The sequence below is a fragment of the Podarcis muralis genome, chromosome W (genome assembly GCF_964188315.1).
Source record: "Podarcis muralis chromosome W, rPodMur119.hap1.1, whole genome shotgun sequence".
NCBI lineage: Eukaryota > Metazoa > Chordata > Lepidosauria > Squamata > Lacertidae > Podarcis > Podarcis muralis.
Window position 1 is genome coordinate 20,781,242 of NC_135674.1, and position 23,172 is coordinate 20,804,413.

The 23,172-nt window shown below is 39.1% G+C and overlaps 1 pseudogene; it reads left to right on the forward strand.

The window, feature by feature from the left end:
• LOC144326322 (apical endosomal glycoprotein-like) overlaps positions 1-23,172 on the forward strand; it is a 216,467-nt pseudogene that overhangs the window by 163,390 nt on the left and 29,905 nt on the right.

A 23,172-nucleotide genomic window follows, 5' to 3' on the forward strand; every position in this document is an offset into this window, starting at 1 on the left:
TTTTCATATATTAAAAAAGGAACAATTGGACATTATCTGTTTACAAGAAACACATGTGATTAGGCTCCACAGAAAAGTGTTAATAAATAAAAGACTCGGTCAGGAATTCATATCTTCGGACACAGTAAAAAAGAGAGGTGTGGTGATTTACGCAAAAGAGAGCCTTTCACCTAAATTTCTGTTTAAAGACGAACATGGAAGAATCTTGGCAATAGAAATACAACATCAAGGAGAGAAAATTTTGATATTAGGAATTTATGCTCCAAATGAAGGGAAATCGGAATTTTACAAGAAGTTGCACGAGACTATGCTGGATTATCTGGACTACAACAACATCATCATGATGGGAGATATGAATGGGGTCGTATCAACCAACATGGATAAGTCACAGAATCAAAATGTTACTAAAGACGGAAGACTACCAAAGACTTTCTTTGAAATGACAGACAATATGGATTGGATTGATATTTGGAGAGTGAGAAACCCCTTGGGAAGGGAAGGAACATTCTTCTCTGAAGCCCAACTGACCTGGACAAGAATCGACCAAATATGGATAACTAGAGGTCTGGCACCCAAGATTAGAAAGGTGGAAATCTGCCCAAAGACATGCTCCGACCATAACGCACTGAGAATGGACATGACATTGATCCCAACCGGTTCCTTCAGATGGAAGATGAATGATGGCCTGTTTAGAGATCAAGAGATTGCCAAGAAGGCCCAAAATCTCTAAAGGACTATTTTGAGATCAACATGAACACTACGGTGGAAAAAAGAACTATCTGGGACGCAAGTAAGGCTGTGATGAGGGGGTTCTTGATACAACAGAATACCATAAAGAAAATGAAACAAAATGAAAGGAAGGACAAAATTCTGGAAAGAATTAAAGAGTTAGAGAAGAAGCTGAGATCTAATCCGAAGTCTCAGCCGATTCTGCGAGAAATTAAACTTCATCAAGCGCAATATTCCAAACTGATAAACCAGGAAATAGAATGGAAGATTAAAACAATGAAACAAAAAACTTTTGAATCGGCTAATAAATGTGGGAAACTGCTAGCCTGGCAGTTGAAGAGGAGACAAAAATTAAATACAATAACAAATTTAGAGATTGAAGGAAGAAGTATTCAGAACCCCGGAGAGATTAGAAAGTGTTTCCAGAGATATTTCAAAAAATTATATACTCAAGGGCCACAAGATGAAACTGAGATGAAACGATTTTTGGAGAAAAACGGACTAACAAAGCTGTCAGAGGAAAACAGAACAATCCTGAATGGCAAAATAACACGACAAGAGATTGAGCAGGCCATCCAGAACATGAAACAGGGCAAATCGCCAGGGCCAGATGGGTTGACCTCCAAGTATTATAAGATACTGAAAGACTACCTGATACAACCACTGATGGAGGTCAGCAATGAAATAATGGAGGGGAAGAAGGCACCGGAATCGTGGAAGGAAGCTTTTATCACATTGATACCAAAGTTGGAAACTGAAAAGACACAACTGAAGAACTACTGTCCCATCTCCCTTTTAAATGTGGATTACAAAATATTTGCAGATGTTTTGGCAAGTAGATTCAAGAAAGTTTTAAATGAAGTAATTCACAAAGACCAGGCAGGCTTTCTCCCAGGTAGACATATGTCTGCTAATACAAGGAACATTATAGACATATTGGAACTTTTGCAAACAGACATAAACACTAAAGCAGTTTTAATCTTTATAGATGCGGAGAAGGCCTTTGACAACATATCCTGGAAGTTTATGAAGGGGAATTTAAAGGAAATGGGAGTGGGTCTGGGGTTCGAGAATGGGATTGATGCAATATATTCAGAACAAAAGGCCAAACTGATAGTTAATAATGTGGTTACAGAAGAGTTTAAAATTGAAAAAGGTACACGACAAGGCTGCCCGATTTCCCCGCTATTATTTATTTCGGTTCTGGAAGTGCTCCTGAATATGATTAGAGGGGACGGGCTGGTGGAAGGGATCCAGGTCGGAGCGAAACAATATAAACTTAAAGCGTTTGCAGATGACCTAGTTTTGACACTACAGGAGCCAGAATCTACTACGAAAAGAGTATTACAACTGATCCAGGATTTTGGTCGAGTGGCGGGATTTAAATTAAACAAACAAAAAACTAAGGTCTTGGGAAAAAACCTGACAGATACGGAGTCGGAACGGTTTCAGAGAGAGACAGAATTAACTGTGGTTAAGAAAGTGAAATACCTAGGGGTAAACATAACAGCAAAAAACTTGAGTTTGTTCAAAGATAATTATGAAAAATGTTGGTTGGAAATTAAGAGAGACTTGGACAGTTGGTCAAAATTAAAACTTTCATTGCTAGGCCGAATAGCTGCCATTAAGATGAATGTATTGCCAAAAATGTTATTTTTGTTTCAGACATTGCAGATCGTAGACAAAACGGAGTGCTTCCGGAAGTGGCAGAAAGACATTTCTAAGTTTGTCTGGCAGGGCAAAAAGCCCAGAATTAAGTTTAAGATACTAACGGATGCGAAAGAAAGAGGGGGCTTTGCCCTGCCAGACTTAAAGCTGTACTATGAAGCCGCAGCTTTCTGCTGGCTAAAAGACTGGCTACTTCTTGAGGACACGGATGTACTAGATCTGGAAGGTTTTAATAATGCATTTGGATGGCATGCATACCTATGGTATGATAAGGTTAAGATTAACAAGGCCTTTAAGAACCATATTGTCAGGAAAGCAGTATTTAATGTCTGGACAAAATACAAAGACTTACTGGAGAATAAAACTCCGAGGTGGCTGTCACCCCTGGAGGCTAAGGCCCGAAAAAGAGCCAATATGGAGGCCAACTGGCCAAAGTATTGGGAGATATTAGAAAGAGATGGAGACAATTGGAAATTGCAGAGTTTAGAGAAAATGAAAGATAAAGTGCGAGACTGGCTACACTATGCTCAGATCAAAGAGGTATTTAAGAATGATAAAAAGTTAGGATTCCAGGTGGAGAAATCGAAGTTGGAAACAGAACTGTTAGAACCTAAGACTAAAGTACTTTCGAAAATGTATAATTTGCTGCTGAAATGGAACACACAAGACGAAATGGTTAAATCGGCAATGATAAAGTGGGCACAGGATATTGGGCATAATATTATGTTTGAAGATTGGGAAAGGTTGTGGACCACTGGGCTGAACTTCACTGCTTGTAATGCTCTGAAGGAAAATGTAATGAAAATGATATACAGATGGTACATGACCCCAGTTAAATTGGCTAAGATATACCATTCGTCTGATAATAAATGTTGGAAATGTAAGGAAAATGAAGGAACATTCTTTCACCTTTGGTGGACTTGCCCTGGAGTGAAGGCCTTCTGGGAGATGATATATAATGAGTTAAAAAAGGTGTTTAAGTATACCTTTACCAAAAAACCAGAGGCCTTCCTCTTGGGCATTGTTGACCAGAATGTGTTAAAGAAGGATAGAACATTTTTTATGTATGCAACAACGGCAGCAAGGATACTGATCGCCAAGAATTGGAAGACTCAAGATCTACCCACTCTGGAAGAATGGCAGATGCAGCTGATGGACTATATGCAACTAGCAGAGATGACCGGCAGAATTCGAGACCTGGGAGAAGAGAGAGTTGAAGAAGATTGGAAGAAATTTAAGACTTATTTGCAAAAATATTGTAATTTGGCTGAATGTTGATAGGGATGCCAGAATAGAAATAATTGTCTATCACTAAACTAGATTTAAGCTTAACTAGATTTTAATGACTGAATCTAAAGACTATGAACAAAATGATAATCTGCTTGGAAATAATTAGACTGAATCTAAAGACTATGAACAAAATGATAATTTGCTTGGAAATAATTTTATAAAGATGCAAGTGTGTGGGGGAGGTGTGAGGGAGTCCAAAGTAATGATGAAAAGATGCTAAATAATCAACGTTGTTTTATTAAATATGCCTTTGTATTGAAAAACCTTAATAAATATATATTTTAAAAAAAATAATGAAATTCCTGAGCCATTATGTGTGCAGAAAAAGACAAAGACAAAGTTTCCACAAGACGTAGCTCTAAAAATCCACCCTTTGAGGAATCGGTAATGACAATACTGAATGAAATCAGAGATAGTATAAATCGTAATACAGTGCTTATAGAAAAGTTGGATAAAAAATTTGAAGTTTTAAGTATTGTATTGAAAGAAGTCAAGTTTGAGATTACGACACAGGACACAAGTTTGGCACAGCTAGAGACAGTTAGAGTGCCGGATTTGGAAAGATTACAATATGAAAATGCCAATTCAATTGCCTTTCTTCAAATGAAGGAAAAGGAATCCCATTTGAGATTGAGAGGGGTCCCTCAACTGGATGAAGAGAAACTCACGGAGTCTCTGACGGATTATTTTGTGACGTGGGATTTGAAAAAGAAAGAAGTCGAGTCGTGGATAGAAAAGACCTACAGATTTGGGCCCAAAAAGGATACAAAAATAACCTATGATTGCATAGTTAAAGGTACCCCTGCCCGTACGGGCCAGTCTTGACAGACTCTAGGGTTGTGCGCCCATCGCACTCAAGATCCCGGGGGCCAGCGCTGTCCGGAGACACTTCTGGGTCACGTGGCCAGCGTGACATCGCTGCTCTGGCGAGCCAGAGCCGCACACGGAAATGCCGTTTACCTTCCCGCTAGTAAGCGGTCCCTATTTATCTACTTGCACCCGGGAGTGCTTTCGAACTGCTAGGTTGGCAGGCGCTGGGACCGAACAACGGGAGTGCACCCCGCCGCGGGGATTCGAACCGCCGACCTTTCGATCAGCAAGCCCTAGGCACTGAGGCTTTTACCCACAGCGCCACCCGCGTCCCTTGATTATAGTGCATAGTGGTCTTTAAAACCAAGGAACTTGCTGTTGTTTAGTCGTTTAGTCGTGTCCGACTCTTCGTGACCCCATGGACCAGAGCACGCCAGTCACTTCTGTCTTCCACTGCCTCCCGCAGTTTAGTCAAACTCATGCTGGTAGCTTCGAGAACAATATCCAACCATCTCGTCCTCTGTCGTCCCCTTCACCTTGTGCCCTCCATCTTTCCCAACATCAGGGTCTTTTCCAGGGAGTCTTCTCTTCTCATGAGGTGGCCAAAGTACTGGAGCCTCAGCTTCACGAGCTGTCCTTCCAGTGAGCACTCAGGGCTAATTTCCTTAAGAATGGATGTGTTTGCTCTTCTTGCAGTCCATGGGACTCTCAAGAGTCTCCTCCAGCACCATAATTCAAAAGCATCAATTCTTCGGCGATCAGCCTTCTTTATGGTCCACCTCTCACTTCCATACATCACTACTGGGAAAACCATGGCTTTAACTATACGGACCTTTGTTGGCAAGGTGATGTCTCTGCTTTTTAAGATGCTGTCTAGGTTTGTCATCGCCTTTCTCCCAAGGAGCAGGCGTCTTTTAATTTCGTGACTGCTGTCACCATCTGCAGTGATCATGGAGCCCAAGAAAGTAAAATCTCTCACTGCCTCCATTTCTTCCCCTTCTATTTGCCAGGAGGTGATGGGACCAGTGGCCATGATCTTCGTTTTTTTGATGTTGAGCTTCAGACCATATTTTGCGCTCTCCTCTTTCACCCTCATTAAAAGGTTCTTTAATTCCTTCTCACTTTCTGCCATCAAGGTTGTGTCATCTGCATATCTGAGGTTGTTGATATTTCTTCCGGCGATCTTAATTCCGGCTTGGGATTCATCCAGCCCAGCCTTTCGCATGATGAATTCTGCATATAAGTTAAATAAGCAGGGAGACAATATACAGCCTTGCCATACTCCTTTCCCAATTTTGAACCAATCAGTTGTTCCATATCCAGTTCTAACTGTAGCTTCTTGTCCCACATAGAGATTTCTCAGGAGACAGATGAGGTGATCAGGCACTCCCATTTCTTTAAGAACTTGCCATAGTTTGCTGTGATCGACACAGTCAAAGGCTTTTGCATAGTCAATGAAGCAGAAGTAGATGTCTTTCTGGAACTCTCTAGCTTTCTCCATAATCCAGCGCATGTTTGCAATTTGGTCTCTGGTTCCTCTGCCCCTTCGAAATCCAGCTTGCACTTCTGGGAGTTCTCGGTCCACATACTGCTTGAGTCTTCCTTGTAGAATTTTAAGCATAACCTTGCTAGCGTGTGAAATGAGTGCAATTGTGCGGTAGTTGGAGCATTCTTTGGCACTGCCCTTCTTTGGGATTGGGATGTAGACTGATCTACTCCAATCTTCTGGCCACTGCTGAGTTTTCCAAACTTGCTGGCATATTGAGTGTAGCACCTTAACAGCATCATCTTTTAAACTTTTAAATAGTTCAGCTGGAATACCGTCACTTCCACTGGCCTTGTTATTTGCAATGCTTTCTAAGGCCCATTTGACTTCACAATCCAAGGAACAAAGAGATATTATTCTGGGACTGCACTATAAAAAAGGCCTAAAAATACAGGGCAAATCTATCATCCTCTTTAAAGAAGTTCCTAGGCAATTACTGAGTTTGAGATCCAATTATATAGAATTGACAAATATTTTGAGAATTGACAAATATTTTGAGGAGGAAAAGCATATTTTTTAGGTGGGAATTCCCAGAGGGCCTATCTTTTAAATTCGAAGGAAGAAAGCAAAGGATCAAGACTGTGGGAGAGAACGACAGATTTCTGCAAAAGTACACTGAGAAACTTGGACAGCAGAGCCCGCAGTTGCAGAGGGCAGAGGCGGCAACCCCTTAATTTAACATCATGGCTTTGAGAATTTATTCTTGGAATGTTAATGGTCTAAACTGGCCTCAGAAAAGGAGACAGGTTTTTCATGTGCTGGAAAAACAGTATTTGGATGTAATTTGTTTACAGGAAATACATATCACGAGACTACATAGGAAAATTTTATTAAATAAAAAACTTGGACAAGAATTTATTTCTTTGGATAAAGTAAAAAAATGAGGAGTGGTTTTCTACATTAAAGAAAAAATGGAATCCAAAATTGATTTTTAAAGATGAGGAAGGAAGACACATCGCAAGCGAGGGATTTTTCCACTAGAGGAATCCCAGCTATTTCGGTCGAAACGGGGGGTTATTGGGCGAAATAACCCCCCCATAAAGCCTCTGGAGGGTGTCCAGAGGGTCAGGTTCCCGGCAGTGCCTAGAGCTAACCTACCGGCCATCAGGTAACCCCGAAAAGGGGTGAAGAGCACGGAGGGAGGATTAGCAGACTATCGGGAAGCCATTGCTATGGCCGATTAGCGAAGCCCCGACCTTGCAAGGAACAGCGCTCCGCTCTCAAATTTAAGAAATTCAGACTCAACAAAATTATAATTTGGAAGAAATAACATTGAGGAAGGTTCCGCAACTAAAAAGGATTAATACAGAGTTCAGCTGTCATCTGGAATCAGCGCAGATGCAGCATTGTAAGCAGAGCTGGAAATTGAAAGTGAGTTGCTGCTAGCGGCTATTGTTTCCGTTTCTCTCTAAACTTTTAGAACTAAAGTTAAAAAGTATATATATATATATATATATATATAAGATATTTATTAAGATTTTCCACTTTAATACATTAAAAATCGAAAAAGAAAACGAAAAAAAAGAAAAATTTAAAAACACATACAGTTTACAATCCTTATTTTTCTATAACGTATTTCCCTGACTTCCCCACACCTCCCCATCTTATATTCCAATTCAAATTATTATTTTAACAAGTTCTTGTCCCCAATTTTTAACCTTTTTATATTTAGTTCATTTTAAGAAACCAGTTTTACCTTATAAACATCAGTATTTGTACATCAGTACTCATTCTTAAGCCTTTTTTCTAAAGTCGACCCAAATTCCCTTCCACGAATTCCCCAATTTTTATACTAATAACAATACAAATAATTAAAAAAAAGACAGATAATAATTATGCACCCTTTGGATTCCCAAACTCCCCACCACCCCTTTCCTGGTTTCAATCCCCAACAAGTGCCCATCAGTCTTAGTCTACTATCAGCCTGGAGATTTCACGTCCGAGGCTCTTAATTCTCTCTCAATTCCTCTCTGCCGGTTTTTTTGATAGTCCTTAGTATTGAACACCAGATTTCGGAGAAGCTCTGGCCCGATGGGGTCCATGTTTCTTCCAGCCAGACCTCCATACTTAAAAGTGGAGCTCAAATCTTCTTTCTTACTCCTTTCAAATCCAAATGTCCCAAAAGCTCCAACTTCCACCTTAATCAAAATTGTACTCCTTGGGTCTTCAGATCTCCACATAAGGAGATCTCTCCAATCTTCAGTCTCCAATTCAGACCAAATTTTCATCATCAAGTTCTTATTTTCCTTTGTAGCCATCATGTCAGGCCTCTGGCTCTCCTTTGTCATCTGCAACATTACAGCTCCTCCTTCCTTTTCCTCAGGAACAACATATGTCTCTTTCTCCACACTCTCAAAACTCTCAAGTTTCTCCTCTTGTCCAGCTGCATGAACTTCCTGAATCAAATCCTTATCAAATTCAATGAGTTTGTTTACTGTTAAGTCCAGAGTTGCAACATTGGTAGCCAAAACATCAATTTGGCCTTGTAACTTCCCAAGAGAAGAAAAACTCTGTCCATTTTAGCTTGAATTTCCCCTCCTTCAACCATTCTTGTAAATATATATTGAATATTTTGAATATTTTGGTGGTGACCACCTTCCATTGACTCTATTGTTAAACCTAATAGAGCCATTTTCAGCCCCCTCAAATTATAGTTCCACGGCACAAAGCCACCCTGTATACAAAACAAAGAAATGGACAAGCCTCAGCTCCTCTCTTGCCCTGGACATACAAAAATCATTTGATATGTCTGCAGTTCCCTCTGACCCAATTCTGCCCGCTGACCAATACCGAAAATTAATTGATGCTTTCTCAACAACTTACATAACCACCACCTCGCCTATCCACCAACGCCTCTTCTCTGAATCACCTTGGTTTGACAAGGAATGTAAAGCCCTAAGAAGGCGAATTAGGAAAATGGTCAGAATCATCAAATTTTCCAACAACCCCCAAACCCGTGCAAAGCTCATAGATATTAAAAGGACATACAGAAACATGATTCATTGCAAGAAACAGCAGCACATCCTTGAGGCTTGGTCCACTCTTCGTTCGGCTGTAGAGAGGCATGACTCCCGCTCCTTCTGGCGCTTAGTTAGACCTTCGGCTCCATTCAATTCAGCTACCCAGATTTCCGCTGATGAATGGATTGCCTATTATTCAACCAGTTTCGCTTCTCCAAATCATCTTACAGATCTCCTTCAATCCCCGTCGGACCTCTGTTCCTGTTCTCTTAGTCCCACTTCCTCAATAAACTTTACCTCAACTCGCATCTTCAACATCATAATGTCCATGCGAAGGAATAAGGCCCCCGGCCCAGACATGGTCCCGTTGGACCTTTTCCTGACTGATCCTCTTTGGTGGAGCGAACAGCTGACTCCTGTATTCACCGCTATCTCCTCCGCCCTAGACATCCCCGACTCCTGGAGAGAAGCTATAATAGTTCCGATCTTCAAAGGCGGCCACCCAAACATCCCTAGGAACTATCGCCTCATCAGTTTATTATCTATTCCGGGGAAAATATTTGCCACTGTTTTACTGGAAGAACTTCTTTCATGGGTCCAGGAGAGGAACATTCTACCGCTAGAACAGATTGGCTTCCGAAAGTCAGCATCAACCATGGACCACTGTCTAACTCTCTATCACCTTGCCAGTAAATACACTGCACCAAGGCAAGGCCACCTATTTGCCGCTTTCATGGACTTGGAGGCCGCCTTTGATTCCATTCCTAGGCAGAGATTATGGTCCAAACTTGCCCATCTGGGAATTGATCCGCACCTCCTCTCCCTAATTATTTCCCTTTATTCAAACACCACAGCTCGCGTCCGAAGTGATCCCAACGGCTCCCTTACCACTCCATTCCCAACAGCCAAGGGCGTCCGACAAGGTTGTCTCTTGGCCCCTTTACTGTTTAATCTCTATCTTCATGATGCAATTTCCCCCTTGAAGCTAGCATCTAAGTATCCTCCTCACTTAGCAGGCCACCCCGTTGCTTCCCTTTTCTATGCAGATGATGCCGTCATCTTATCCAGAACAGCTGCGGACCTAGCAAATGCAGTTAATGCATTTATCGCCTATTGTAAGGCGGAAGCTCTTAATATTAATTATAAAAAATCGAAAGTCCTCCACTTCACTCGTTCCCGCAAACTCAAGCTGGAGCCGCTTAAGATCACAGGTGGCTACTTAGAAAAGGTAAAAGCCTTTAAATATCTAGGCTTAATATTCACTTATAATCTCTCCTGGACCACCCATCTACAATCTGCCTTTCTCGCTGCAACCACGACCTCTAATGCCATTGTCCGATTTTACCATCAGAAGGGCGGCAAACACCTTCCAGCAGCAATTCAAATATTTAATGCCAAAGTTGTCCCTAAATTATTATATGGCTGCGAAGTATGGACTACAGCAATATCAGGTAACTTGGATCGCCCACTTCATATGTTTCTGAGATCTCTTTCCGGCGTCCCGAGATGTGTCTCAGGTGCAGCCCTACGACTTGAGTTCGCCTAGCCCTCAATTGTAAAACGAGCATGGAGTCGAGCCATTTCCTATAGCTCCCACCTATTAGCATCGGATGCTCGAATTAGAGGTGGTTTTTCCAATCTGATCCTAAGAGATATTCATAATTCCCCTTGGAAAACTACAATTAACCTCAAATTCCGCTCTCTTCTCAATCTGAATTGTAAAACTGTTCTTAACTTAGAGTGCATCAGCCCGGCGGCCCTACCTCCAATTAAAAAGAAGCTACAGCAACTTGACTTCTCTAACACAGCTTCCCATGCAAGAGGGCCGTGTTCAGGCCTAGCCCTAGCTATTCCACCCCCTGAAGGGATCCCTCTATACTGCTTCACAATTTCTTCGGAGGCTAAGCGAAGGGCCTTTACCTGTGCCCGTCTCAACTGTTTTCCTACAGCAGTTCTGTCGGGTCGTTATTCCAGAGTTCCCATCGCAAATAGAACATGCACCTGTAACGACATGGCTCTGGAGACTATGGAACATGTAATGCTCTTCTGTCCCAACTGGACAGATGAAAGATCTCGGTTTTTAACTCCTCTCATGAACAAGCTTCATCTCCCAATCCAGCCTTGGATAGTGTCCCTTTTTTTGCAGGATTCTGATTCTTGGATTACCGAGATGACAGCTAACTTCCTGCTCAGTGTGATGAAGAGGAAAGCGGCACTAACTTCTTCTTTAACACCACAGCTGCAGTCGATACGCCGCACAATCGAACGAAGTTCCAAGTAGCCTTATTGTACAAGGACAATGGAGCTAGGACAAATCTGAGGAGCTGAAGGACCCTTTAACGATCCTCCTCCAGCCTCAGCAGTTTTTTATTTTTTTTGTTTTTGTACTATCTGTCACTCGATGTTTTAAATCCCCTGTCGCTTTTGTTATTCCTTTTCCCCCCCTTTCTTTCTTTAAGTATTTGCCCAGGACGATATCTACCTTTACCTCCCCACCCCCATTTTATGTTGTTATTTCTATGTATATCATGCTATGGCCACACGGCTAATGCAATAAAATCTATATATTATTATTAACCATTCTTGTAATGTCCCAAAATCCCCTCTAGAGGGATTTTGGTTACTTAGTATTCCTTCCAGTTCAAATCCAAAAGTCAAGTTAGTTTGTATCAGTTCTTCCTTGTTTTTAACAAAATATAACCAAATTGTAGCAAATATAACCAGCAGAAACAACAGAAACAAAGTTCTCCTTTTCCGTCTTGACAGCTAATTTGACAGCTGTCAAACTCTTCAATACCTCTTCAACAGGCTCTCTCACGGATCACTCCCGGGTCCGGGGGGGTGGTACTTCAGCTCCCAAAATTAGCTCTTATCCTCCAGTAAGATTACTTATACTGCCAAATCGTGAAATTAATGTCTTTTACCCATTAAGTAGGAAAAAAATTCTCTCGACCTTAGTTAGTTGGTCCTTGCTTTAGATTATTTATAAGAGGGGGAGACGGACTTCCTGTTTGCGCCTTCCCCGATCGTGCCTAATTCAAAAAAAAATAAATTTCTTTACAAGTCCAATCTCCGTATTACTCACGGGTTGTTACTTTAGAGTCCAATTGTTCACAAGAAGAAGTCAGCGCTCTCCGACCATGGCATGCGGCTTCACTCCGTAGGAGAAGCAGTCGACTCTCAGCACCGTGCCGCTCACCCCGTCCCCCGTTCCGTAGCCTTTAAAAAGGCTCCTTCGCAGGTCGGGGGGCGCTAATGGTGCCCGCCGAGTCACCAGGTTCACAGGCTTCGCCGCCTGTGATTTTTAAGGGTCTCCGCATCGCCGCAGCGGCAAGACCCAAATCCTATGGAGCCGATTCCCTCCAGAGCTCGGAGGGAATCCGCCATTAGCCGATGGCGTTAACCCGGAAGTCCTAAAGTTAAAAAGTATAAAAGAGACTTTGGAAGAGACTTTGGAAGAGGCTACAAGGACACAGGAAGATTATTACAGTAAAAGGGGGATCAGAAAGTTACTATAGTGGCAAATGGACGTCTTTGGTGTAGCAGAGGATATATAAGGCTTGAAGTGCTTTCCCACTTTCACTTTTAAAGACAAAGAGCCGCGTTGGAAGGAGAGGCTTCGACTCCATTGTTAAGAGTTAAAAGGCTGCTGTTGCAGAGGGAGAATTAAAGCTTCTTTTCATCTTTTGGTCGGTATAGACTCTTAAGAAGAAAAAATTAAATATAGTATAATTTGGAACTGAGGTGGTTTTCCCCTTATTTTTATTTTTTTCCTTTGGAGACTGACACTTATATGAATTTTAGATCTACGCCACTCCAATTCCCTAGTGGTTGGAATGAGACATTACAATTTGTTTTTCTATGTTTTTCCTTGCCAGTGGAATACTTTTAAGAAACAGGAAATCTGACTTCTCCCACTTCATGTTTTGGGTGCTATGTGGAATACTCCTTCTGGGACTCTATTGATTCATCTTTAAAAGTATTTAAATATATTCTGGAATTAATACCAACTAGACAATTAAGAATCAATCTTCTGAGTTGATGTTATAGGTTATAAAATATTTGGATTTTTGAAAAATTATTTTTGAAAAATAATTATATTTGGACATTATATTTGAATTATAAAAGAAAATATTTGGATTATGATTTTTTAATTATTATTATAATTGGATTATAATTTTATATGGGAGGAAGTGCAAGAGAAGATTCTAATTAAGGATTAGCCCGATTGGGGGCAAGAAGACTGTTCTTTACTTTGTCCTGTACTTTGGCTTGGATTTTGGATTTGGCTTCTCCTTCTCTCCTTTGAAGTTATTAAAAGGAGATAACCCGACAACTTACCTATCTGGGTACCCCTTCTCTCAAAAGATACCCCCCTACATATTGTATTTTTCTTTTTTCTTTTTTTTACCCACTACTACTCTACACCTATTCTACTCCCTATTTTTTTTGAAGTGGACATATTATAAATCAATAATTGAATTTGTAAAAATTGTTTAAAGTTTATCACTTGAATTTGGTATACAATAATTGATTATTGGCTAATTTAATGAACAGGGTTTTGTACTGTAAGGCAGTTCGGTGAAGGATTGGGGAGGGAGGTTGTAGAAGGTAGAAATGGCACACCAACAGAAGAAAGGGGTGGAGGGGGTGACACCAACAGAAAGGAGAGCATCTAAGCAAGAATCGGACTTAAAAGCAGAAATATTGAAAATGTTTGCAGAAATTAAACAAAGTGAAAAAAATTGAAAACAAAATTAGAGCAAGTGGACAGTAAAATTGGCAAAATGGATAAAAAAATTGACGAGACGGTCAATGAATTGAAAGGACAAATAAGAGAGGTATCAAAAAGAACTTTATCATTGGAAGAAGGGATGAAAAAGGTTAAATTAGAAATGAAAGAGGTGAAACGGGAAGAAAAGAAGATGAAAGTGGATATGATGGAAATAAATAAAGCACAGGAAGATATTAAAGATGTGATAGCTATGAATGAACTGAGACAGAGGGAGGTGAATCTGAGGCTGAGATCAGTGCCAGAGATACAGAACGAAGATATTAAAGAGAGATTGATTATGGCTGGAGCTACCAACAGAAGAAGTTGTAAAAACAGTAGAAAGTGCATTTAGAATGAAAGTAAGATCAAACAAAGCAAGGAAATTTCCAGGGGACTGTTTAATTACATTTAAAGACAGAGAAATGAGAAATCTGATATTACAGAAGAACAGAGAGAAAAGATTACACATAGATGGAAATTACATAATCATTTTTAAAGATATACCAATAAGATTGCTGAAACGAAGAGATCCATACAAGCCATTGGTACAGACTCTTAAGAAAAACAAAATTGATTTCAAGTGGGAATTCCCTGAGGGAGTCTCGTTTTTCTACAAAAGAAGCACAGGTTGACAAGCCCAGAATAAACAGGGAAATTTTGGAGAAAATACAAGGAACTAAAGGCAGAAGAGGAAGAAGTCAAAGGTGCAGAAGGAGGAGCAGGATCTAAGGAAGAGTCAGAATCGGGGAGGAAAAAGAAGAGAACGGAAAGAAGTCAGATGAAGAAGTAGAAGAAGAAGAAGGAGAGGAAAAGGATACATTATAAGAAAATTTATTTAAATTTATTTAATTGGAATCCATCATGGTGCTAAAATTATGGAATTGGAATATTAATGGGATGAATGATAAGAAAAAACAAAATAAAATTGAACAATTTTTGAAAAAGAAGAATTTGGACATTATATGTTTGCAAGAAACACACGTGGCAAGGAAACATAGAAAAATACTGATTAATAAAAGATTAGGGAACGAATTTGTATCTTTGGACAAAGAAAAAAAAGAGGGGTAGTTCTATATATCAAAAACAAAATTGAATCTCAACAAATCTTTAAAGACGAAGAAGGAAGAATTATAGCAGTCCAGATCAAATGGCAGGGTGAAAATTTGATAATTGTCGGGATCTATGCACCTAATGGAAATAAGACTGATTTCTACAAAATCTTGGAAGAAAAACTATTTGATTATATGGATCAAAAAATTATAATAATGGGAGATATGAACGGGATGGTTTCATTGGAAATGGACAGACTAAGAAAAGGAACAAATAAGGAAGGGAAACTACCGAAGACTTTTTTTTACGATGACTAAGAACTGCGGTTTGATCGATATTTGGAGACTCAGACACCGATTGGAGAAGCAATTCACTTATTATTCAGAACCAAATTAGTCAATGTCAAGAATAGATCAAATATGGGTTTTGAATGAACTGACTCCAAGAATCCAACAAATTGAAATACAACCTAAAGTAATTTTGGATCATAATCCAATAAAAATGGAATTAAAAGGTTTTGAGGAAAGGACTTATAGATGGAGAATCAATGAATACTTATTAGATGATCAGCAAACTTTAGAAAAAGCACGAAAGAAACTAACAGAATATTTTGTGGATAATATCAACAAAGGGACAAAGATGAATGTGGTCTGGGACGCAAGTAAAGCAGTTATGAGAGGCTTTTTCATTCAGCAGAACTCATTGAGGAATAAAAATAGAGAAAAAGGGAAAAAAGAAATTTTGAAGCAGATTATGGACAATGAACAAAAACTAATTAGAAAACCAAATAACTTAAAAATTAAACAAGAAATCAAGATCTTACAAACTCAATTTGCAATGATAATAAACAAAGAAGTGGAATGGAATATAAAAAGACCAGCTGAATGCTCCAATAGAAATGGACGAGATAAAGGAGGCTATAAAAGAATTGAAGAGAGGAAAGGCCCCGGGACCAGATGGATTTACATCAGGTTATTACAAAGAAATGAGAGATGTATTGTCGACACCATTGAAAGAAGTTATGAATAATATTTTAAAAGAAAGAGAGATCCCAGATACATGGAAAGAAGCATTTATCACTTTGATTCCAAAACAAGATTCGGATTTAACACAAGTCAAAAATTATAGGCCTATTTCATTATTGAAGACGGATTACAAAATATTTGCAGGAATTTTAGCGAAGAGAATGAAAAAGATACTGTTGAAAACCATCCATAAAGATCAAGCAGGTTTCCTTCCAGGCAGACAAATGAAAGATAATATCAGGAATATAATTAATATTTTGGAATATCTGACTGCCAGGAATGAGAAACAAGCGATATTAATGTTTGTGGATGCAGAAAAGGCCTTTGATAATATAGTATGGGATTTTATGCTGAAAAATTTAGAGTGTATGGATGTGGGGAAAGAGTTCTTCAATGGAATTAAGGCAATATACACAGAACAGAGAGCTAAACTGCTAGTCAATAACGTAATTACAGAGGATATAAAAATATCAAAAGGAACAAGACAGGGTTGTCCGCTCTCGCCATTATTATTTATAACGGTCCTAGAGGTCTTTTTAAGTGCGATTAGACAAAATAAATCATTTAAAGGGGTAACAGTGGGGCAGAATGAATATAAAGTGAAAGCCTTTGCCAATGATCTGGTTATAACAATTGAAGAACCACTGGAAAGTGTAAAAGAAGTCTTGGAGGAAATAGAACAATTTGGAAAAATGACAGGATTTAGATTGAATAAGAAAAAGATTAAAATAATTGCTAAAACTATGGAACAAAATAAGATAGAAACAATGCAACAACAGACAGAGGTTGTGAAAAAAGTAAAATATTTGGGGATTTGGTTAACACCTAAAAATATTGACCTGTTTCAGAATAATTATGTACCGGTTTGGAAGGAAATAAAGAAAGATCTAGAGGTGTGGGGCAGAATGAAACTGTCCTTTTGGGGCAGAATTTCCACGATAAAGATGAGTGTGCTTCCAAAGATGTTATTTTTATTTCAGACTATCCCCATTATAAAGGGAATGGCAAAAAGTGATTTCAAGGTATATCTGGCAGGGCAAGAAGCCCTGTTAATATAGGTTATTAACAGATGTAAAAGAAAGAGAAGGCTTCGCCCTGCCAGATATGAAACTATATTATGAAGCAGCATGTCTTTGCTGGTTAAAAGAATGGATAAAATTAGACAATAAGGAATTATTAGACCTTGAAGGTTTTGATAACAGATTTGGGTGGCATGCATACCTATGGTGTGATAAGAAGAAAATTCATAAAGGTTTGGGGAACCACATCTTCAGGAATTCGTTGATAGAGGTATGGGACAGGTACAAAAATTTACTGGAACCAAAAGTTCCACACTGGCTATCTCCGTTAGAAGTTATGAGTGTAAAGAAAATTAATATGAGAGGCAATTGGATTACATATCGTGAAATGGTGATTAAAGAGGAGGGAAAATGGAAGTTAAAGCCATATGAACAAATTAAAGAACATGTATATGATTGGTTGCATTATCTACAGGTTAATGAAATGTTTAAAAAAGACATAAAAGAATGTGGATATGGAGAAAAAGATTCAAAGTTTCAAGTAGATATAATAAATAATGAATGTAAAATTCTGTCAAAAATGTACAAAATACTGTTGGAATGGAAAATGAAAGATGAAGAGGTTAAATCGGTAATGATACAATGGGCCAAAGACTTTGGTTATAATATACAATTTGACGATTGGGAAAAATTGTGGAAAGAAAATCTGAAATTTACTGCATGTACTGCGTTGAAGGAAAATGTTATGAAAATGTTTTACAGATGATATATCACACCGGTAAAATTAGCAAAAATGTATAAGACATGCAATAAGTGTTGGAAATGTAAAGAAAAAGAAGGAACATTTTACCATATGTGGTGGGAATGTAAGAAGGTGAAAGGTTTCTGGGATGCGATTTATAATGAATTGAAAAATATGTTAAAATTTACTTTTGTGAAGAAACCAGAAGCCTTTCTTTTAGGAATTACAGGGAAAGAAATAAGAAGAAAAGATTGTAAACTCTTTCAGTATGCAGTTACAGCGGCAAGGATTTTATTGGTTCAAAAATGGAAACAAGAGGAATTACCGACAATAGAAGAATGGAGATTGAAATTGACAGACTATGCGGAACTGGACAAATTAACTGGGAAAATCAGATATGCCCGAGACCAAAGGTTCATCGAAGACTGGGGAAGGTTTGTAGAGTATCTGAAAAATGTATGCGATATACAAACAACGCTAGTGGGGTTTCGAGAGGCGCTGAGAGATATTGTCAAAAAAGAAATAGAAGGGAGAGGGAAGACAAATGGCAATATGTGTAAAGGGAATGCGTAATTAAGAGATAAACATGGATGATTGCCAGGGAAGCTGAAGGAAGTCCAAAAGAGATTGTCAGGGAATGGCCATCAGAGACAAGAGGAGAGGTAAGACTCCCCAATGATGCAGGGGAGGGAACTAGCAAGGAGAGAGAGAGAGCTTCCGCTGGGGAAGGAAATCAAGGTGACACCAGGAAGAAAGGGGAGGCTGAGAGTACTTCGGAGGGAAGGCTCTGAGACTCTTCCAGTGAGATCAGCGGGGAGAGCACAGGACCTCCGCTTGGCACGCCCACTCTGCGCAGAAAGCTTCCGCGCAGAGAATCTAGGAGGAGACTTGGAGTCAAGGAATTCTTATGTTGGAAGAAGTTTAGGAAACGCCCACTGACGGATTGTGCCAGTGACTGAGACAGTCGCGTTGTAAGGGCTGTCAAACCAGGGAAAGGTTTAGCTATACAACCAGCTTGGAGCAGTTTGGAGTTTACGCACAAGCAACCCCAATTCCCATTACAGAGATGTTTTGTTATAATTTGGTTAAAAATGTATAAATGTATTGGAAAATTAATAAAAATTTATATATATAAAAAAATGAAATTACAGTACAAGGCGAAAAATATTTGTTATTAGGAATCTACGCACCTAATGATGGCAAAGTGCAATTCTTTAAAAACTTGGAAACAGGTCTTTTGGATCATTTGGATTACAAATTAATTTTAATGGGAGATTTGAATGGAGTTGCATGTACTTTGATGGATAGGACCCAGAGACAAAAAACTTTGAATGCTGGCAGACTACCCAAGACTATTTTTGATATAACTGACAAATTTGATCTGTCAGATATATGGAGAGTTAGAAATCCAACTGAAAAAGACTTCACTTTTTTCTCTGATGCAAACTACTCATTTTCGAGGATCGATTACCTATGGATAACTAGAGACATGGTTCCTAAAGTATTAAAAACTGAAATTTGCCGTAAAACTTGCTCAGAACATAATGCAGTTTTTATGGAACTGAAAAGGTTCCTACAGGGTTCCTTCAGATGGAGAATGAATGATGACTTGCTGAGGAATACCCAAATTGTAAATAAAGCCCCAAAATCCCTAAAGGATTACTTTGAAATTAATATGAATCAGGGAACAGAAACAAGGGTTATTTGGGATGCCAGCAAAGCAGTAATGAGAGGATTCCTCATTCAACAAAATTCAATTAGGAAAAAGACACAGAATGAGAAAAAAGACAAAATTTTGGAACAATTAACAGATAAAGAGAAGAATCTTAGAGGATACCCAAAGAATTTGCAGATACAAAAGGAAATTAAAGCCCTTCAGATTCAATATTCACAGATTATTAGTCAAGAAATAGAATGGAAATTAAGGAGGATGAGACAAAGGAACTTTGAATCTGCAAATAAATGTGGGAAACTTTTAGCCTGGCAATTAAAAAAGAGGCAAAAGCAAAGTACCATCACAAATATTGTAACAGAAGGAAAGTCTGTGGAGAACCCTGTGGACATAAGAAAATGTTTTCATAAGTATTACAAACAACTGTATAAAAAGGAGAAAGAGGACCAGGCCAAGATTGAGCAATTTATTAAAACCAATGGCTTGCAGAAGTTTCCTGAGGATAAAAAGATCCTACTAAAGGGTCTAATTACAAGACAGGAAGTGGAATATGCAACAAACTCAATGCAACTGGGCAAGGCCCCAGGACCAGATGGTCTATAAGCAAAATATTATAAGACATTGAAAGATTGGCTTATTCAACCTTTGGTAGAAGTATGCAATTTGATTCTAGGAGGGGGCCAAGCACCTGAAACCTGGAAGGAAGCTTATAGTACTCTGATTCCCAAACAAGATCAAGATAGATCCAATGTTAAGAACTACAGACCAATCTCCCTACTTAATGTGGATTATAAAATTTTTGCGAATATACTGGCTAACAGGCTAAAGAATATATACATAAGGACCAGGCAGGATTTCTGCCTGGAAGACATATGAAAGATAATATCAGGAATGTTGTGGATATTTTGGAAAAGTTGGAAATAAGAAAGAACTGTAAAGCAATGTTAATTTTATTGATGCAGAGAAAGCCTTTGACAATGTATCTTGGAGTTTTATGTTGTACAATTTAGAGAGTATGGGGGTTGGTCAAGATTTCTTAAATGGCATTAAGGCGATCTATCATGAAGAAAAAGCTAAAATTATTGTAAATAATGTGGTATCGGAGGAAATTTGAATTGAAAAGGGAACCAGGCAAGGGTGCCCACTTTCCCCTCTGCTGTTTATTTCGGTTCTTGAGGTCTTGCTAAGTATGATAAGAAAAAATGAACAAATTAAAGGTATTACAGTAGGATCCAAACAATATAAATTAAAAGCCTTTGCGGATGATTTATGTCAAGGAACTGCTATTGACTCAGGAGCGAGAGGGGAAAAGGCGGATGGATTACAGAGAGCCCCCAAAGATTGTGGGAAGCAGCACTTCCTCAGCGGAGGAAGGCAGCCACGCCTCTAGTGGGGAGGAGATGCAGGGCTCAGAAGATGCAAGGCGGTGCCAGGACACCTTGCCTGAGCAAAGCGGGGAGGAGGGAGGTCCCCCGTTACCCAAGCCTTCCTTGTGCAGTAAGCTTCCGCGCAGAGAGGGGAGGCGCAGACTGGGGGTCAAGAAACTACTCTGCTGGGGAAGATTTAAGGACCACCCACTCAGATTCTGCCAGTGAATGAGCAAGACATGGAATAGAGGCGCTCTGCATTCTAAAGTTTTTTTACCACCAATAAGAAAGCTTTAGAACAGACTATTGAGGCATATTGCCTGATTGCTCTCGAGCAACCACCCGATACCTCTAACAGCAATCTGAGAGTCCCTGACGTTGCTCGAGGGTAGCCGCTTGAAGGCAGCACGATGAGCCCGACTGGAGCAGCCACGGAAACGGAGCAGGAAGCAATGGTGTGAGGGTTAATGGAACGGAACCGAGACCTCGAGGCGCACGTTGCTACGCTGTCAGCCTGGCTGGAGGAGAGGCGAGCACAGGATGGTCAGGTCATTTTTTTATATATATAATTTTTTTTATTAAAGTTTCAAAAGTTTTTTATAACAACAAAAACAAAACAATACAATACAATAAAAATGACAGACAATATATATATATAAAAAACACATATAAATTCAACCCTTAATTTCTTATAACTTACTTTCCCGACTTCCTCGTACCTTCCCTTTCTGTATTCCAATTTCTAACTAATTTTTCAGCAAATCCTTCCCTTATTTTTAACTTAATTTTAATCTTACTTTTTTTCTTTAACTTATCCGTTACCGCTAATAACCACATATTTTCTAATCCAGCGTCATTTTAACATTCATTAATTTTGCAATATTTCTTTAGATAGTCCTTAAATTTTTTCCAATCTTCTTCCGCTGTTTCTCTTCCCTGGTTTCGGATTCTGCTCGTCATCTCTGCCAAGCCCATGTAGTCTATCACCTTCATCTGCCATTCTTCCAAGGTGGGTAGATCTTGTGTCTTCCAATACTTTGCGATGAGTATTCTTGCTGCTGTTGTAGCATACATAAAAAATGTTCTATCCTTCTTTAACACCCCTTGGCCGACAATACCCAAGAGAAAGGCCTCTGGTTTCTTCAGGAAGGTATATTTAAATACCTTTTTCAATTCATTATAGATCATTTCCCAGAACGCCTTAATCTTTGGGCACGTCCACCAAAGGTGAAAGAATGTACCTTCATTTTCTTTACATTTCCAGCATTTATTATCAGGCAAGTGATAAATTTTTGCAAGCTTGACTGGGGTCATGTACCACCTATAAATCATTTTCATAATATTTTCTCTTAGGGCATTACATGCCGTAAATTTCAACCCGGTGGTCCACAACTTTTCCCAGTCAGCAAACATGATGTTATGACCAATATCCTGTGCCCACTTAATCATTGCTGATTTAACCGTTTCATCTTGTGTATTCCATTTCAACAGCAAGTTATACATTTTTGACAGGTTTTTAGTACTGGATTCTAACAGTTCAGTCTCCAATTTTGATTTTTCCACCTGGAAGCCAATTTTCCTGTCCATCTTAAAGACCTCCATTATTTGATAGTAATGAAGCCAGTCTCTCACTTTCCCTTTTAATTTCTCAAAACTCTGCAATTTCAATCTGTCCCCTTCTTGTTCCAAAATTTCCCAATATCTCGGCCATTTAGACTCCATATTAAGCTTTTTAACAGCTTTTGCCTCCATTGGTGACAACCACCTTGGAGTTTTATTTTCCAACAAGTCTTTGTATCTAGTCCAGACATTATATAGTGCTTTCCTGACAATATGATTTTTAAAACCTTTATGAGCTTTGGCCTTGTCATACCACAGATATGCATGCCACCCAAAAGTATTGTTAAAACCTTCTAAGTCCAAAATGTCTGTGTTCTCAAGAAGTAGCCAGTCTTTCAACCAGCAGAAAGCTGCTGATTCATAGTAAAGTTTGAAGTCTGGCAGGGCAAATCCCCCCCTTTCCTTTGCATCAGTTAATATCTTGAATTTTATTCTGGGCTTCTTGCCCTGCCAGACAAATTTAGAAATGTCTTTCTGCCACTTCTTGAAACAGTCCATCTTGTCCACTATTTGCAATGTTTGAAACAAAAACAACATTCTAGGCAATACATTCATCTTTATAACCGCAATTCGACCCAACAAGGAAAGCTTCAGATTTGACCAGATTTCTAAGTCTTTTTTCACTTCTGTCCAAGATTTCTCATAATTGTCTTTAAATAGGTTCACATTTTTAGCTGTCATGTTTATCCCCAAATACTTCACTTTCTTGACCACAGTTAACCCTGTCTCATTCTGAAACCTTTCTTTTTCAAATGATGTTAAATTTTTCTCCAATACCTTCATTTTCTCCAATACCTTCGATTTTGACTTATTCAATTTAAATCCTGCCACTTGACCAAACTCTTGAATTAATTCCAAAACCCTTTTTGTACTAGATTCAGGCTCTTGTAGTGTAAGTAC